The following is a 14,358-nucleotide window of genomic DNA, read 5'->3' on the forward strand; positions in this document are numbered from 1 at the left end:
TGGCGGGGGGTTCTACTGCAGGGTAGAGTGGACCAGACCCAGGACAGCTCTGCTAGACTCGAGTCACACATTTACATTCACAATGTTTTCAGAATGTTATCTCACCACGTCGTTCAGGACAGGGGTTACATCATGTTTTTAAAACGCTAGACTTTTCAAAAAATATATTTAAGTGTGACAAACCTGCATGGGATAAACAAAGGAAAGAAAAAAACAAACAGGTTTCCAGGTCTTGCTTCAAGTCAGTTTTAATTGCCTTACTAATCACATTCTTTCTCTTAATTCTGAAGCTTCAGTCGAAACCTCTAAAAAGTTGTTTACCTATCATTTGAGACCACCTGCAGTGGTTAGTCCTTTAAAAGTTGCAGAGTACTGCGGCACAGCTTGCATGGTGCTGGGCTGTTTAGCTCAAGAATCCCTGTGTCGTGTGGGCACACAGGAGACCGGGGTTCAATTCCCCGATAGGGAGGAAGGAGTAGACTGTCCTTGTAAATAAGATGTTTTTCTTAACTGACTTGCCTAGTTAAATAAAGGCTACACTAAAAACATAACAATTCTACACCATAATTGTAGCCTAACCAATACCCAAACGGAGATTCAGTGAAAATAAACATCTCATTGATTTATTAAGACCAGTCCCCATGCAGTGCAAAGCAGTGCTAAAATAGTAGGCTATTGCTTAAAACATATTGCTTCTAAATTCAATATGCCCTTTAAATAAATAAGACCTACACCACTTTAACAGACTTTTCCTCAACACTAGTGAGACTTATGTCACCTACGGTAGAAATACACTATATCGAAAAATATGACATAACTCTCCGCCAATAATTACATATTGAGGATTGGTGGATATTTCTGTAATTCAGTGATATTTATTCCCATAGTAATTGCTATGGATCCATAACTAAATAAACATAGGAATTTGAAAGAGTATTTTTATAATTATTTTATTAACAAAAGCATGAAGATGCCATTATTAGTTACATTGTTTTAGTTTCAACGTGCAGACTGGAACTAAGAACAGCGGGAACGTTTCCCTAGTCAGCACCATTATTAGTGCAACTTCCCTTAAAGTGTTGCTCTGTGCTACCCAGTGTGCCAGGGTGGCCACCCCCCCTCCTTTCCCCACAGGCAGGGTTTGTCTTCTGTGCGCGGCTCTGCGGACCATCCCGTGTCCTCTGCCCTCGTTCCTTGAACCTTGCACGCTTTCAGGGGATACAGCTGGAGAACGGTCAACCAAATTCTTTCTAGTCACCTCTCCTCTTTCCAGGCTTTTTCTTCTTTGGACTTTATATAGTGATTGTCATCTAACTTTCATAGTTACCACGACGACCGACCAAACTCAGTTCATCTTTCAGTTCATCTTTCCATCACCCACGTTGGTAAAACCATTGAGGAGATGGCACGTGGGAATCTGCTTTTATAAACCAATGAGGAGATGGGAGAGGCAGGACTTGCACCGTGTTCAGCATCACAAATAGAAATTACTTCCATTTTAGCGCTTGGCAACGCATATGCTTGTTGGTGCGCATGAGCAGTTTGGGTGCAATAATTGAATAACATGTATGCTTAAATGTATTTTTCAATGCTCGCGCATGCGACGTGAGCGGTGTGGTCTGCAGCATAATCACAAAACTTTTAGTGGAGCAACCACTGTAAACCCCCCACCCCCTCAAAGAAATGGAACGCTTATTGATTCCAAAGTAAATAATACATACGCTTTAAAACTTTGTAAAATAGGAATTCATTTGAAATCCAATTTGTGTCATTAAGCCTGGGGTTCAAGAGCCTTCCTTTTACTCTCAAGTGCAGATTTAGACCAGATTTAACAGCGACCAGAAGGGAGGGAGAAGGGGGGTCACTTTAGCAGACATTAAACAATATTGGCAGATAGGCAATTTAACTTCTTAGAACTACCCCTCCCGGATCCGGGAGAATTTTCATCAACTACACTAATTAGCATAACGCAACGGACAAAAAATCTTACTAGAAAAAATTAATATTCATGAAATCACAAGATGAATATAGTGAAACACAGTTTAGCTTTCTGTTAATCACCCTGTCATCTCAGATTTTGAAATTATGCTTTACAGCCAAAGCAAGACAAGCGTTTGTGTACGTTTATCGATAGCCTAGCATAGCATTATGTCCAGCTAGCAGCAGGAAGCTTGGTCACGAAAATCAGAAAAGCAATCAAATTAAATTGTTTACCATTGATGATCTTCGGATGTTTTCACTCACTAGACTCCCAGTTAGACAGCAAATGTTCCTTTTGTTCCATAAAGATTATTTTTATACCCAAAATAACTCCGTGTGTTGTTCACGTTATGTTGAGAAATCCACCTGAAATATCGGTCACGACAACGCAGAAAAAATTCCAAATTATATCCATAATATCGACAGAAACATGGCAAACGTTTTTTATAATCAATTCTCAATGTGTTTTTCAAATATCAATTCGATAATATATCAATTGGCTTTTCAGTAGGAGCGAGAGGAAAAATGACGACCTCTGTCTTTTACTTAAGAATCAGACTGAGAGCCCTCAGCTGGCCACTTACGCAATGTAGTCGTTTATGCTCATTCTTCAACTTAAAGGCGTGAAACTACATCAAAACACATCACAGACAAGCTGAATTGGTTCTCCCACACAGACAGCGTTGTGAACAAGGCGTAGCAGCGCCTCTTCAACCTCAGGAGGCTGAAGAAATTTGGCTTGTCACCAAAAGCACTCACAAACTTCTACAGATGCACAATCGAAAGCATCCTGTCGGGCTGTATCACCGCCTGGTACAGCAACTGCTTCACCCACAACCGTAAGGCTCTCCAGAGGGTAGTGAGGTCTGCACAATGCATCACCGGGGGCAAACTACCTGCCCTCCAGGACACCTAACACCACCCGATGTCACAGGAAGGCCATAAAGATCATCAAGGACAACAACCACCCGAGCCACTGCCTGTTCACCCCGCTATCATCCAGAATGCGAGGTCAGTACAGGTGCATCAAAGCAGGGACCAAGAGACTGAAAAATAGCTTCTATCTCAAGGCCATCAGAATGTTAACGTCTCTGCGCACGGAACCCGCTAGCAGGCTGAAATTCCACAACATACGGTGATCGCTACATAAATAGTCATATTAAACATTCATGAAAATATAAGTGTCTCACATGTATCAAAAGCCTAGAATCTTGCTAATCCATCTGCGTTGTCAGATTTAAAAAAGGATTTACTGCGAAAGAATACGATGCGATTATCTGAGCATAGAGCCCCATAAAAAACAAAAATTTTAACGAGCACAGGCGTAACATAATCACAAACTGCATTAAAATAAATAATTTACCTTTGACGATCTTCGTCTGTTTGCAATTCCAATGCTCATTGTTACACAATGAATTATCTTTTGTTCGATAAAATCCGTTTTTATAGTCTAACACGAAACATTTTGTGAACCGCTTGTTTCGTGAATTCCGTCTCATTCCATTTTCGACGACACATTCCAGGTAAATAACTCACACAGAACGTGACTTTTCCTGTCATGTTTGGTTTCATTGCAATCAACTGGTTTGTTTATAACACAATCAAATGTGATGGGCCATTTCGCGGGACGTATTGACTGAAAGAAAACGATTTGAAGACAACAAGTAATGACATCACTGTGCACCAATGATTTGCCCGCTGTTTCGTTGATTGACTGTCTTTTAACCCAATGACCACTGATCGTCTTGAAATCTAGCTGGGTAGATAGCCAATGAGCTGAGGTAAATGGCAATAGGTCACGTTTATGTGTTGCAAGACCAACCCATGTAGTAAGCTCCAGCGTAAACAGTCATTCGCTATTGAAGTTTAATACCGGAAGGAGAAACACATATTACCTACTGCATTGTTTGGTAAACGCGCAGATTCAGCTGTTTATATATCAATCAGTTTGGCGACTAAGTCAGGGAAAGCTAAATCTAAGTCTAGATATACAGATGTACACGCAATTTTAGAATAAATTGATTGGGAAAGTGAGACAGAGATTGTTGTAGGACGATTCATATAGCGATTGTGGAGGAATATTTTTTGAACGGGAGAGGACATAGTTTTGGACTGGTAAATTCTTATCATGCTAATGCCCTTGTTTGAAATTAATAATATAAAATATTATTTGTGATTTTTTTTACATTTTAGAAGCAATATATAAACATGTAATGTCATGAAATGTGAGATGCGGGTGTCTGCCGCCCCACCACAACCCACATGAAATAGCCTATTTGAGGCTGTTGAGGGGAGGGCAGGCCCACAACAATGGCCAAAATGAAATGGAGACAGTAGATACAGCTGGTCTGTTGTAGTATAATAAAGACAGTAGATCTAGCTGGTATGTCATAATATAATAGAGACAGTAGATCTAGCTGAAATGTCATAATATAAAAGAGACAGTAGATCTAGCTGGTAATAATAATATAATAATATATTCAACCTAATATAGTCAACCTTCAACCTTCAACTCTCTCTCTCTATATATATATATGTTTATTATACCTGTTGATACAGGGCTCATATGTGAAACTGTTCTAACTTTACATTTTCTTTCACAGTGACACTGACTCCGAATGGGAGTCTTATCCGGTGTCCTGTGTGAATTTTAAGTATGCTCTCTCTAATTCTCTCTTTCTCTCTCTCGGACCTGAGCCCTAGGACCATGCGTCAGGACTACCTGGCATGATGACTCCTTGCTGTCCCCAGTCCACCTGGCCTTGCTGCTGTTCCAGTTTCAACTGTTCTGCCTGCGGCTATGGAACCCTACATTTTTAATCTTGAGGTGCTGTCCTGTTGCACCCTCTACAACCACTGTGATCTCCACCCGGCACAGCCAGAAGAGGACTGGCCACCCCTCATAGGTGTTCCTCTCTAGGTTTCTTCCTAGGATTTTGCCTTTCTAGGGAGTTTTTCCAAGCCACCGTGCTTCTACACCTGCATTGCTTGCTGTTTGGGGTTTTAGGCTGGGGCTATATAAATAGATTTGATTTGATAGAGGACTGAGGGTTATCCAAATATTGAAAGTGTGTAAATAGTTAACCACGTTATTTTGTAAATGTGTATATATATATATATATGTGTTCATATTTTTTTATCAATAATTATATCCCCCCCCCAAAAAAAAATTGTCATTTATTTTTCTCAATTTTTGGGGGTGGGGTGTGTTAGAAAACCATTTTGGTATTTTGAAAATAGTTATTTGGCCACTTGGGTGCATTTGGGCTACTTGTGTGGGACACCTTCATGATAAATGTCATGTAGCACACTCATTTTGGTAGTTATCATTCTGAAACTTTGCAAAAGTACTGTTGCCCTCATATTTTTCACTGAAATTGTCCACATCATCCTATCTGAATGTTTGTTTTATCTTGTTCATTTTAACCTCTAGCGTCGAGCAATCCCGTATCCGGGAGCGTAATCATAGCCTCAAGCTCATTACCATAACGCAACGTTAACTATTCATGAAAATCGCAAATGAAATGAAATAAATGTATTGAAACACAAGCTTAGCCTTTTGTTAACAACACTGTCATCTCAGATTTTCAAAATATGCTTTAACCAAAGCTACACAAGCATTTGTGTAAGAGTATTGATAGCCTAGCATAGCATTAAGCCTAGCATTCAGCAGGCAACATTTTCACAAAAACAAGAAAAGCATTCAAATAAAATAATTTACCTTTGAAGAACTTCGGATGTTTTCAATGACGAGACTCTCAGTTAGATAGCAAATGTTCATTTTTTCCAAAAATATTATTTGTGTAAGAGAAATAGCTCCGTTTTGTTCATCACGTTTGGCTAAGAAAAAAAAATGAAAATGCAGTCAACACAACGCCAAACTTTTTCAAAATTAGCTCCATAATATCGACAGAAACATGGCAAACGTTGTTTAGAATCAATCCTCAAGGTGTTTTTCACAATTCTATTTGATGAAAAATCATTCCTGGCAGTCGGTTTCTCATCCGAGGCAAACGGAAAAACACTGCAGCTGGAGATTACGCAATAATTGCGACGGAGGACACCAAGCGACCACCTGGTAGATGTAGTGTCTTATGGTCAATCTTCCAATGATATGCCTACAAATACGTCACAATGCTGCAGACACCTTGGGGAAAACGTGGAAAAGGTAAGCTGTCTCCTAGCTCCTCCACAGCCATATAAGGAGTCATTGCCATGAGGCGGTTTCAAAAAATGCTGCACTTCCTGATTGTTTTTTTATCTGGGTTTTTTCTGTAACATCAGTTCTGTGGCACTCACAGACAATATCTTTGCAGTTTTGGAAACGTCAGAGTGTTTTCTTTCCAAAGCTGTCAATTATATGCATAGTCGATCATCTTTTCGTGACAAAATATCTTGTTTAAAACGGGAACGTTTTTCATCCAAAAATTTTAATAGCGCCCCCTATATCCAAGAAGTTAAAGATGATGATACAAAAATAAAAAATAAAAATGCATGTTTTTTTTCACTGTTTTATCTAAACCAGATCTATGGTGTTATATTCTCCTACATTCAATTCACATTTCTACAAACTTCAGAGTGTTTTCTTTCAAATGATACCAAGAATATGCATATCCTTGGTTCTGTGCCTGGGCTACAGGCTGTTAGATGTGGGTATGTCTTCAGGCGGAAATTGCACTAAGTAGGGGGGGGAGGGGCTCTAAGAGGTTTAAACAGCCACCACTAACATTGAGTGGCTGCTGCCAACACACTGACTCAACTCCAGCCACTTTTAATAATAGGAATTGATGGAAATTGATGTAAAATATATCACTAGCCACTTTAAACAATGCTACTTAATATAATGTTTACATACCCTACATTACTCATCTCATATGTATATGTATATACTGTACTCTGTATCATCTACTGCATCTTTATGTAATACATGTATCACTAGCCACTTTAAACTATGCCACTTTGTTTACATACCGTACATTACTCATCTCATATGTATATACTGTACTCGATACCATCTACTGCATCTTGCCTATGCCGTTCTGTACCATCACTCATTCATATATCTTTATGTACATATTCTTTATCCCTTTACACTTGTGTGTATAAGGTGGTCGTTTTGGAATGGTTAGGTTAGAATACTCGTTGGTTATTACTGCATTGTCGGAACTAGAAGCACAAGCATTTCACTACACTCGCATTAACATCTGCTAACCATGTGTATTTGATTTGATTTGAAATGCTATGGACACCTTAGGGAATACATAGAAAAATAAATCTGGTTGATGTCCCTTTCAATGGCCAATAGGGGTGCATAGGAACACAACGGTTTCAAAAGAAGAGACACTCCTGATTGGATTTCCCTCAGGGTTTCACCTGCAATATCAGTTATGTTATACTCACAGACAATATTTTGACAGTTTTGGAAACTTTAGAGTGTTTTCTATCCTAAGCTGTCAATTAAATGCATATTCTAGCATCTGGTCTTGAGAAATAGGCGGTTTACTTTGGGAACGTTATTTTTCCAAAAATAAAAATAGTGCCCCTTTAGTTTCAAGAGGTTAACTTGCTTGCCTAAGAAGTCACAGAAGGCATCTCGACCTTTGCCACCTTTTCCTCTGTCTTCTCTTCACGCAAATTACCGGGATTAGTGCCTGTTCCCGGAAAAGCAGTATATCCTTCACGCCGGACTCATTAAAGGAAAAAGTTTATTCTAGTTCGTGGGGTGTAATCGCTGTTCTGATGTCCAGAAGTATATCCGTCAAAAAATAAATTACAAACAACGTGAAAAAACGAACAAAATAGCACAGTTGGTTAGGAGCATGTAAAGCGGCAACTATCTCCTCCGGTGCCATTCTTCCCTGACTGAAAACCCCTCCTCCCTTCATTTTACACGAGTCTGCAATCCGGTCTTGATGATGCACAGAAAAACCAGCGAGATGTACTGTATATCCATATTGTCATTCAACCAAGACTCAGAGAAAAAGTGTTTCAAATCCCATTGATATTCTAAAATCCCAGATATTTAATCCCAAATCCCAGATATTCTTAAATGGAGCTCATGCATTTTGTTCTCCAGTGATTGCACGTTTGCCAATAGAACAGAGGGCAATGACAATCCATTTGCTTGCCGGCGTAGGATGCTGGCTCGCTTCCCTCTCTTTCGCTGCCGCTTCCTCTTTCGCTTCCCAGAGATTAGGGCCTGGTCCGGAGTATGCAGAACGTCCAGAGTTGCAGACTTGTTGAAGTAGAAATTCTCATCCAAATCGAGGTTGTCCAGTAGCATTTTTCGGTCAAAGGAAATGATGGTGGAGACATTATGTACAAAAAAAGTTTTGATCTGCGTAAACCTAAAAACACACAAAATAGCAGCATTTGTCAGGAGCCTGTAAGACGGCTGCTATCCACTGCTGCGCCATTCTACATAATGTGTAGGGCAGATTCTTTTCAGACAGATCTTTGACCAAATAAATCATTTTTTTTATAACTTTTTATTCAAATTCTTTACCATCTTTAGGAAAATAAGATTTATTTAATTTCACTTTTATATAGAAAAATAAGATAAAAGTACAGCTAAGATATGCAACCACATAGGTTATCACTATTTCACACAGACCTGAACAAACATAGAAAAGCAAAAGGTATTGAATTGAGGCCCTGAATAGATCATACCTTCTGTAATCAGATGGTTAAAATAGACCCAGAGGATTATGGGTAGACATAAAACTCCTCTAAGGTATGCCGAGCCACGACCCAATTTATATCTCACAATACTATAGGATTTTGATTCTTACAGTCCGGTAGGATGTAGTGTCACCTGTTTCAGAATCCTATTGGGAATCAAAAGTAATCCAATTGGATACTATAGGTTGTTGATAAATCTTTTTTGTCACCCCAATCAGAATCCTATCAGAACTTTTTTTCTTAATCGAACCTAATAAATTATAGTTTGTTGTCACAAGTTAGAGTACAATATAACAACATTAATTACAGCATTTTCATTGATCGGAAACAAGAGACCTATATTCATTTGAGTTTTTTAATCACCTTTAAGAAAACCTGTCACTTTAAAAGTGACTGATGACATCTCAGCTAGTGCAGGCTTGCAATGTTAATTAACTACCAAGTTCAGCTCACCGCCTGTGGCTCTGCATAGAATCTCTAGTTTTCTAACATTATTATCCTTCACTTGCATTAATGCAAGAATGGTATTTGTTTCCTTATGTTTCCTGACGAACTTGTCAATGTTTTAGAAGCTACTGTTAGACACATTTTGCCTGTCAGCTGACTAGCTAAGTTGTAGCTGTTGTAGCTGATTGTGTTAGCCGTATAGTGGTGAGCGTAGCTGGCGTCCAAGCAGTTGACCCGAGTTTGTTTCCCGGCCAACGCAGACATTTGTACCAGCAGTATACCCCCCTACATCCAACTGCTGGCTTGCTTCTGAAGCTGGTCTCCCATCCAGGTCCTGGTCAGTCCCTGGATGGGAGACCAGATGCTGCTGGAAGTGGAGTTGGAGGGCCAGTAGGAGACACCCTTTCCACAAGTCCAAATATCCCAATGCCCCAGGACAATGATTGGGGACATTGTCCTGTGTAGGGTGTTGTATTTCAGATGGGATGTTAAATAGGTGTCTTGACTCTCTGTGGTCACTAAGATCCCATGGCACTTGTTGTAGAAGTGTAGGGGTGTTAATCCTGGTATCATGGCCACCTAATCATTCCCAGTTTACAACTGGTTTATTCTGTTGCTATTCCCCAGGTTGTTGCTGTAAATTAGATTGTGTTCTCATTCAACTTACCTGATAAATAAAGGTATGTTGTTTTTGTGTCACTGTACTTTTATAGCAGATTAGATTTTTTTCTTCTTTGAAAAAGCTAAGTATACTGTATGTGCAAGTCAAAAACATTTTTATTATTTCTGGTAGATCATCAAAATAAATCAATCTCATCTTGTTTTTGGACAAGTTAAGTAGCCTACTAATGAAAATGTATGTTGAAAGTTCCATTCATATTCCTAAAACATATGTTTAAAATGATTATGTTGCTGCTTCCTGTTGACAATAACTTCTGATAAATAGCCCAATCTCAAAACACCATTTTGAAGTGTCCAAATCAATAATCAATAAACAGTTTGTGATATATTGAAAACATAAAATGAAATACTTACACATACATATGCCATAGTAGTAATAATATTACTTATTTTTCAAATGAGGACATTATAAACTGCATTTGCACCAAAAACAACAAGCAACAACAAATTAATCACCCATATTGGTAAGTGCGAAATTAGGTTGTATGCGCTGTTGAAACTAACATAACTCAAAAAACACTAATCTGAGGTAAAAACAAATCATGTGTAACTACCCTCAATTTGATTTGGTCAAAATGTGTGTAATGCAGTGACACATATTGTCCATGTACAGGAAATGAGCGCAAATAATCTTCAATAATTATTAAAGAATTGGAGCCAGTCCTATGGAATTCGGTCTAATTATTATTAAATAATTGGAACCAGTTCTATGGAATTATATCCTATATTGCAATACAAGAATCCAATAGAAAAATCCTATCAGATTTTGAAACCTATCCTACATTATATTTAAATTCTAGAATGTATGATGGAAGTTTTGTGAGGCTGCCTATAGGATAAGTTAAAAAAAAACCTTAGAAGAATTTCTATTGGATTCTAATAAGATTATTTTTATTGGAATCCTATAAGACTTTTTGATTCATCAGGTTCATGTGAAGTATGAATCAGAGCTAACTCTTTTGGGAAAATCAGCATTGTCTCAGCCTGCCTTTGCTGGAAACGGACACTCACACACAATTATTTGCATGTCAATGGGGGGCTTACACAGAAAAACGCCCGATAGGTCAGTGGGGGTTTCTGATTTCCTCAGACGTACTTCAATTTAATGTGCTATGATGGATAATGCAGGATTTAAAATCTGTCATCTGTAATATTCTGCTATTCACATTACTGCTGCACTTTTGCCCATGTACCAAGTTGAAATGTAAATTGTTTTACAATTTTACAAACAAACACGAAAAACAACCTTTTTCATTAATGAAAACTGCGGGTGTTGGGGAGCGTTGTCTGCTTGGAGTTTGTACATTCACAAGGGCCTTCAGGGAAAGTTTAGGCTAATTGATGGTGCTCAGATAGGTGCTCAGATTGGCCTGGGTTGAAGTTAATCTTAAACAAACACAGCTTTGCAAGACCATGGTTAAACTCAGCCCCCAAAAACAAACCTTTACAAAATAGCTGTCATCTAACACTATATCAAAAGGCTTCAGTGCCAGTGATACCCAGAAAGTGAGTGATCCTTGCCTTTGGGCAGATGTACTGTATTTTGCGTCCCCTTCATTCAGCACTTTGATATGTCCTCTTCATCTGCCACCTCAGACATCTCTGCTTTTCGGACTGTTGTGCCTGAGCTCTTGAAGGCAGTGGAGTAAAAATGAGCCTCTCCTCATTTATTTAACAAGGGGAGGAAGGGATGGAGAGAGAGGGGGGTGGCCTAATGGTTAGGACCCTGAGGAATTATCAAAAAGGCTTAGATCTGACCGGTGTGCCACCCCCTTAGTCTTGTTCTCTCCTCCCCTTCCAATTCAACACCCCCTCATTGAGAAGCCCTGTCATCAGACTCTGACCTGGTATTCATGTATTCACTCAAAATATGTGCATTTAAAATACTTAGCTCAGAATTTTAAGAGCGTTATGTTAATGTGAAGAGGAGTTATGCAAACAAAAAAATCTACATAATGCACACTCTTTACCACAAACCACAATAGTTTTATAATTAAAGATATGCACTCAAGCATAAATAGAACCTCTAACTAAATCCTTTAGTGCTCTCCTATTAGTTTATTATGGACTAACCTGCACTCTGTAGCTGTTAGACACATTGAACTTGACAGGCATGCTAATAAGAGATACACCAAACACCTGATGGCTGAAGAACAACAGATGGCATTGTAGTATAGTGCAGTTTTCGGTTCATGAACAACACTGAGGGTTTTAACGCTGGGTGTATTTACAAAATTATGTAAATAATCATACGTATTTAGACCCTTTACTCAGTACTTTCTTGAAGCACCTTTGGCAGCGATTACAGCCTTTTGTATTCCTGTATGACACTACAAGCTTGGCAGAACTGTATTTTTGGGAGTTTCTCCCATTCTTCCCTGTAGCTCTGTCAGGTTAGATGTGGAATGTCCCTGCACAGCTATGTTCAGGTCTCTCCAGAGATGTTCGATTGGGTTCAAGTCCAGGCTCTGGCTGGGCCACTCAAGGATATTCAGAGACTTGTCCCGAAGCCACTCCTGCGTTGTCCTGGCTGTGTGCTGTGAGATAAAAATTACCTGTTTATCTGATTTGTTTGATATTAATAGTTAATACTTAAAAAATAGTAAGACACTTCTGTTCTACTAATGCTGAGTTTCTATGGTCTCCACTCTAGCTCCCTGCAGCTAATCTGAGCATATGGTCAAGGACATGGGTTTTACTAGAAACAGTTTAGGAGTAGAACAATACGTCATTGTTCCAAATATTTATTTTGTTTGGGAAACTAAGCCGGGGTTGGGTTAAAACAACACCAGGTGCAGATAACCACGAGATGTGCACAAAGATGGCTTCTAATACCCACTGATCTGCAAGGGAGGGGTGGAACCAGCCATGACTAAGAATTCTTAGTGTTAGCTATATAAGAACCAGTAAATATATATATATATATATATATATATATATATATATATATATATATATATACACAATTGAAGTGAGAAGTTTACATACACCTTAGCCAGAATACATTTAAACTCAGTTTTAAACAATTCCTTACATTTAATCCTACTAAAAATTATCTTATGTCAGTTAGGATCAACACTTTATTTTAAGAATGTGAAATGTCAGAATAATATTTGAGGGAATGATTTATTTCAGCTTTTAATTCTTTCATCACATTTCTAGTGAGTCAGAAGTTTACATACACTCAATTAGTATTTGGTATCATTGCCTTTTAAATTGCTTAACTTGGGTCAAACGTTTCGGGTTGCCTTCCACAAGCTTCCCACAATAAATTGGTTGAATTTTGGCCCATTCTTCCTGACAGAGCTGGTGTAACTGAGTCAGGTTTGGATGCCTCCTTGCTCGCGAGCGCCTTTTCAGTTCTGCACACACATTTTCTATGGGATTGAGGTCAGGGCGTTGTGATGGCCACTCCAATACCTTGACTTTGTTGTCCTTAAGCCATTTTTCCACAACTGTGGAAGTATGCTTGGGGTCATTGTCTATTTGGAAGACCCATTTGTTACCAAGCTTTAACTTCCTAAATGATGTCTTGAGATGTTGCTTCAATATAATCAATATATAATTTTCCTACTTCATGATGCCATCTATTTTGTGAAGTGCACCCGTCCCTCCTGCAGCAAAGCACCCCCACAACATGATGCTGCCACCCCCGTGCTTCATGGTTGGGATGGTGTTCTTCGGATTGCAAGCCTACCCCTTTTTCCTCCAAACATATTGATGGTCATTATGGCCAAATAGTTCTATTTTTGTTTCATCAGACCAGAGGACATTTCTCAAAAAGTACGATCTTTGTCCCCATGTGCAGTTGCAAACCGTAGTCTGGCTTTTTTATTGCGGGTTTTGGAGCAGTGGCTTCTTCCTTGCTGAGCGGCCTTTCAGGTTGTGTCGATATAGGACTCGTTTTACTGTGGATATAGATACTTTTGCACCTGCTTCCTCCAGCATCTTCACAAGGTACTTTGCTGTTGCACTTTTCGCACCAAAGTACGTTCATCTCTAGGAGACATAATGCGTCTCCTTCCTGAGCGGTATGACGGCTGCGTGGTCCCATGGTGTTTATACTTGCGTACTATTGTTTGTTCAGATGAACGTGGTACCTTCAGGAATTTGAAATTTGCTCCCAAGGATGAACCAGATTTGTGGAGGTCTACAATTTTTTTCTGAGGTCTTGGCTGATTTCTTTTGATTTCCACATGATGTAAAGCAAAGAGGCACTGAGTTTGAAGGTTGACCTTGAAATACATCCACAGGTACACCTCCAATTGACTCAAATTATGTCAATCAGTCTATCAGAAGCTTCTAAAGCCATGACATAATTTTATGGAATTTTCCAAGCTGTTTAAAGGCACAGTCAACTTAGTGTATTTAAACTTCTGACCCACTGGAATTGTGATACAGTGAATTATAAGTGAAATAGTCTGTCTCTAATCTTGTGTCATGCACAAAGTAGATGTCCTAACCGACTTGCCAAAACTACAGTTTGTTAACAAGAAATTTGTGGAGTGGTTGAAAAACGAGTTTTAATGACTCCAACCTAAGTGTATGTAAACGTCCGACTTCAACTGT

General features: G+C 39.0%; 1 long non-coding RNA gene across 4 annotated transcripts in view; it reads right to left on the minus strand.

Annotated features, from left to right (window-relative positions):
• Positions 1 to 14,358, minus strand: part of LOC149985498 (uncharacterized) — a 208,440-nt gene that overhangs the window by 43,704 nt on the left and 150,378 nt on the right. For 3 of the 4 annotated variants that reach the window (XR_016494926.1, XR_016494933.1, XR_016494934.1), the window contains one exon: positions 10,854 to 12,326. The exons of the other annotated variant lie outside the window; for it this stretch is intronic. This is a non-coding gene — a long non-coding RNA (uncharacterized LOC149985498). Of the gene's footprint in view, positions 1 to 10,853; positions 12,327 to 14,358 lie in introns of those variants that run through there. 4 annotated transcript variants of the gene reach the window in all.

This window comes from Oncorhynchus mykiss, chromosome 1 (assembly GCF_057628025.1).
Source record: "Oncorhynchus mykiss isolate SJ-2025 chromosome 1, ASM5762802v1, whole genome shotgun sequence".
NCBI lineage: Eukaryota > Metazoa > Chordata > Actinopteri > Salmoniformes > Salmonidae > Oncorhynchus > Oncorhynchus mykiss.